This window comes from Lycium barbarum, chromosome 4 (assembly GCF_019175385.1).
Source record: "Lycium barbarum isolate Lr01 chromosome 4, ASM1917538v2, whole genome shotgun sequence".
NCBI lineage: Eukaryota > Viridiplantae > Streptophyta > Magnoliopsida > Solanales > Solanaceae > Lycium > Lycium barbarum.
The window spans coordinates 24,147,821-24,153,820 of NC_083340.1; positions in this window are offsets into that span (position 1 = coordinate 24,147,821).

The window sequence follows — 6,000 nt, forward strand, 5'->3', positions numbered from 1 at the left end:
AGAAACATTCTCATCTTTAGCATCGTCATTAACATTGTAAAAACATGTCCGTTGTTGTTGTCATAAAAGCTTACAGAATCATAAATCTTTGACTCGGAAAATTTTGGAAAACATTTATGGATTATCAAGAAAGAAGTCATTCCTTTGAATCATGAACTCTAACTTTTGGAAGTAAGGAGGTCATGAAACATATGTAGGGAATTATAACATAGTAGTTTCTAGAAATAGGATCATCGTTATCATAAAACATACTTATCTTTAGCCTCATAAGAACTCTAAGAATCATGAATCTCTAGCTTTTGAGAATAAGGACATTTTACGAAACATGTATGGGTTCACAAGAAAGGAATCATGCCTTTGGAAAGAAAGGGTCTAGCCTTAACATACCTGTTCAACCTCCAGTTATCCACACTTATTCGTCCGAATTCGAGAGTCTTATTCTTGTTAAAACAGCAATATCTCCTATATCCACTTGAATTCATGCTAAAATCCACCGCAAAACAATGCTAGAATCACAACCATGCGTTATCCGGGCCTCGATTAAGCAAATTCACTTGAATTAATCTTAGATCTTCATGAATTTGGTAGAAGGAATTTTGGGAAGTGTAGAGAGAATTTAAGGAGAGAAGATGGTAGAAAATGAGTTAAAAAAATAAGATTTTTGTTTTTAAAAGGTCGACTACTGTAGCAGTAATGTAGCAGGTCAGCTACTGTAGCACACGTTTCTGCTCTGCCGCCTAACTTGTAACGTTCATAATTATCTGCTCCGACATCGTATCGATGAGCGGTTTGTTGCGTTGGAAACTAGACTCGACGAACTTCATTTTAGGATTTTGAAACACCTTAAAACTCCCCATATACCCGGAGATATATACCCCTCCAAAGTTGACCCAAAATTCTGTCCTTAATATATATAAACTAATTTCTAATTAAGATTTCTAATTAAGATTTAAGGGTATTTTAGTAAACTTACAAGTTATTGTACAGTACCATACAGTCAAACCAAACAATACAAATGTTATTAAACCACAACAAACGATACAGTCTATCCAAACATTGTGTTCATTAATACAGTACAATACAGTACAACACCATATTGTACCATACCATAATGTACATTAATGAACCACAGGAAACAACCATCCAAACAGAGGGTAATCATCCATTCATCAAGAGCATTGCTAATAAGAAGCTGCTGGAAGACGAGCAGATCCACCATTTTGGTCATGCAGGCAAAACTAGGATTTCTACGGAGCACTTATTTTCAACAATTAGTTGCTATTATCCTCATAACTACTTCTTCAGATGTAGTAATACTAGTTTTCCAAAGACGACTAATAGTAAGGCACAAGGTAGAACAGAAGACCCTCTACTATTGAAGTGCAAGAGGGACGTCATGAATTTCAGAGACTTGAATATATGATGGAGCAACTGCTGAAGTGAAGTTAGACCAACAGCTTGCAATTGGAATAGTATATACTCCTACCAAGTATATAGGAAGCTATGTTAGCTAATACATGCAGTTGATGACTTTAATTTGATGTAAAAGAACTACGTGAGGATTGATCCCGCTATAAGCTTATATAGATGGTGGTACGTACTTTGGTACGTAGCATGTGACCAAGAAATATATGATCAAGTCCAGCTCATTTAATTCTTAATTCAGAAAGATTTATACATACATGTGTTTGTTAGAATTTATCTCTTAGTGAAGATGCTACTGTAAGTATGTTATTATTGAGCTAAAAGGAATGTATTGTTTCTCCAGTAATGCCTCAGCAGACCGGCTTTCTGAAATTGGTTCTATGTTTATAATTGGGTAATAGTAAATTTTCTAGTCACTACTCACTGGATATAAAAAGGGGATTGTGCATTTAAGTTTAATTTGCACTTTGGCTTACCCTTTAATCAGCTAATTACGTTGCTAATTCAATTCTCTTATCATGAGCTCCTTAGTATTTCTCATACTCATAGTCAAAGATGTCGTTAATGTCGTCAAAGAGCTCCTTGGTCACGTAAACAATTAGAGGATTTCAATTGATCCTTTTTCTGAGTATTAATACCATACATAGGAGCAACATTATTCTCCAAAAAACAAAACAATTTCATCTTTTGGCGAGAGCTCATGCCGTTTTATCTCTGGAACAATCATTTTAGCAATAAACGGAGTAATTTCTGGAGTCAAAACGCATCATGAGAAAAATGGAATTGATAATAATAATAATAATAATAATGAGTTATTTTTAATGCCATTATTATTCACATAAAATTGCAGCCCCTGACAAATGAATTTCTTAAATTAAAACTGATGATCTTGTTATTAATAGCCCCAGCAAAGGGCCAATAGGGGGTAGGCATTCGCAACCATAATCAGGAGATTGATCAAGGATTTTGCAGGCCTTAGCTACACAAATATACAATTAGTATTAATGCCAACTATTAGATTTATTAATTACATGCTCTTATATTAGCAATGACATAATATGGTTTAATGCCTTCTGAAAATTGCAGTAGGTTCCAAAGAGGTCTTAAACATCCTTAAACGTACTAACCATGTATAGTGCAGTGGTGGAGCCAGGAATCTGACTAAGGGTGTTCAAAATTATAAAGTAATTTTTTTTTTCACTGAGTGCGTGCACCAAATTTTTTAAGACAAACTATATAATATTTAGTTTTGCCATTTTTCTGCATAGTTTTTCCTCGAAGCATTAAGCAAGCACTAAATCTGAAATGTGGTTTTGAGTTTTCACCGAAAATTTTAGTTGAGTAATTAGAAAGCAAGTCAAACGTACTTTGATTTTAAATGAAACTAGTAAATTATCTGCGCTTCACACGGTGTGAAAACAGTAAATTTAAAATAATACTTTTATTTCAGTCGAGCAATTTCAAGTAATTTAAAGTAATACTTTTATAAATTTAGTAGAGCACTTTCAAGCATATACATATAAAAATTAGTACATATTAATGAAATCTAGAATGTAAACATCGTTATTAGATTTAAACTTAATATTGAACTGCATTTTTTATTATCAATTCTCTTATCTAAAGAAAAAAAATCACTTATAAGTATATGTCCGGTAGATTTAATACATAACTATATTAGTCTAGTTATATAAATAGTTACTTTATTGGAATTTTTACTCATTGTAGTTTCTTTTAAGACCTAATTATTAATACTAAATACTCTTTTGTTTAATTATATTTAGTAGCTAATTAACTTTTCTAAATTATAAATGGTAGCTATATCAAAAATACATACCCAAACACATATATCTTTTTTTTTCCCAATCACTACCCATTTCAGATTTTTCATTTCTCAAAACCCTAAAAAATCTCTCTCCCCTTCTCTCAACCACCACACCATGGCCGCGCCTCTCTCTCTTCTCTCTCTCCCTCTCCCTCTGCGCTCACCCCTCTCTCTCTCTTTTCACCCTATCCGGTGAGGCGATGGCACAGATCTGGCCATGTGTATTGTTGGTGGTGGCGGCGACGACACTGGTTTTGAGATAGCGGCGGAGAAGATGACGTGGAGGTGCAGAGATTAAGGTTTTATTGGTGGTGGAAAGATTAGGGTTTTTTGGTGGTGGTGGTCAGATTTGGGTTTTGGTGGTGGTGGTGTCTCAAATTAGGATTTTGGTGGTGGTGGAGAGATTAGGATTTTTGGTGGTGGTAGTGTCTCATATCTGGCCGTGTGTATTTGTTAAAAGCCAAATACATACATTCAAAAATCTACATCTCACAAATTCACTGTTTTTAATGTATTGGTCTTTGTATTTTTTTAGTGTACTTTGTTAATAGCCAACCACACTGTTTTTGAATGTATTTGTCATGCATATGAATTTTTTTGTCTTGTATCTAAATGTATTTGTTGAAATCCATTCAAATACACGAAAATTTGAATATATTTGGCTTCATATGTAGTTGGAATGTACATAGTGTATTTGAAATACATCAAAAAAAGCCATTGAAATACATCAAAAACAAAAAACAAAAAAAAATCACTGAAATACATAAAAAAAAAAAAAAAAAAGAGACAAGAAAATACATTATAGCAACAAAAAAAAAATCATTGAAAACATCAAAGCAAAAAAAAAAGTCACTAAAATACATCAAAAAAATATATTAATATCTAATTTAATAGCTCCACCATTAAAGGCTAAAATCAAGGATCCTTTTTTTTTTTTTTTACCATGTTCTCATGTATTCGTTGGCAACAAATACACGTGAAAACATACACTGTTTTGTCAAAATGTAGCTACAAATGGTAATATTTAAAAAGGTAGGTACAAATGGTAAGAAGCTACAATAAAGTAGTCATTTAAGTAAGTTTGTCTACTTTATTTTTCTTACTTTTTCCTTTGTGGCTTCTTTTTCCATAACTTCAATTATTAAAATTGGTATAATTCGTAATTCTTGAAAAACATGTGAGTAGAACATTTCTAAATTATTACTAACATTTAGAAAGATTAGAGAAAGTTAAAAAGGGAATTGGCAATGTAAATTGGCCTTTGAGTTGACAACTTAGATACAATTCGAAAGAAATTCAATGGTTGGCAAACAAGCTTTGCTTTTCAGTTAAAAAAAAAAAAAAAAATCTTGACACAATTGTTGAAGCAGGGAATTAAACTCGCGGCCCTAGCCTCACTTTGAACAACCTTCACTGCTGAGCTCAATTGTATCAAGGGACAAGGGTGTTCATCACTTAGTATATAATCAGATATTACAGAATTTTACCTATATACCCAACATAATTTTCCGGCGAAGGGGGCTATAGTGTAGCTCCGCCCCTGGAACTATAGTGTATACAGTTATATCTTAAATAATGACCGTAGGTTATTTATCAACAACTGAGAAGAAGGGACGTACAACAGAGTTATAGGGAGCAGAATAGAGTGACCAAGTTTTTGGCGAATCATGGAGTGAAGATGCAGAGGAAAATGTTCTTTCCATTTAAGAAAGAGAAAAAATTTGTGAAATTCTGCACTTAAGTAACATCCATAACTAGTCTAGTACTGTTCTAATAACTGGTGAGTTGCTTATTAAGGGACCTTTGATAAGAGAAATAAGTCATTTCTTAATCTCTCCCTATATATATGAAGTAAAAATCGAATGAAATATTAGTTGATAGGCATTTTATGCTTGGAACAGAGTAAAAATTGATCTAATTAATAGATTTACCGCTAGAGAAATAGAATTATCGGTTTAAGCAAGCAATATCTCGATTATCACGTCACTATACTTGAATAAAATATTATGATCGATTTAATATTCGATATTGTGATCTAATAATCTGAACTCTGTCGAAGCATATACATTTACAGTGTAATGATATTTTATCTCATTGGTGTAGCAAAAATGTTTCAACAAGCTATTTACCGGTTATTCTAGGTTATGAACCAATGCTAGTATTAAACTGACAGAGGTAATCTTTTATGTAATCTAATTTTCTAAATATATATTTTTTACCCCGTCAGTGTATAGATATTTTTGTCAGATTAGTGACATGACTACCAATTTAGATGGTATATATGTGCAAAAGACTTGTTTCATTATAGTGATACATGCAACCAATTGGCACCGAATTTCGTTAATCGAGTGAAGCTTGGTGCCATTGGCACCGATACATTCTGCCAAATTGAAGCTTTATGTTGTTTAAGGGGACTAACCGTGTAGAATCAAGAAGCTTGGTGCAGTTGGCGAGCAAGTACGTGGTGCATTTCATCCTTGCTGCTTAGTATTATTTGACATTTGGAGTAGCCTTTTCCAACTTTGCTGAGCAAATACTTTGGCATATATTCTAAGAGTCATGTATTGCTATTCTAGTCAATTCTTTATTGGTAATGCAAAGCCAAAGTCACTTTGTGGTTCTTTTCCTTACTCATCTTTTTTCCTCTATGAAGTGCAAATATCCCACATAGGTGGAGGAAAGTCTTTCTTTCCTCCTGCGAATTGCCCTTCTTTTGGGGTGGTCTTTAAATTTTGCCCCTCATATTTGAAATC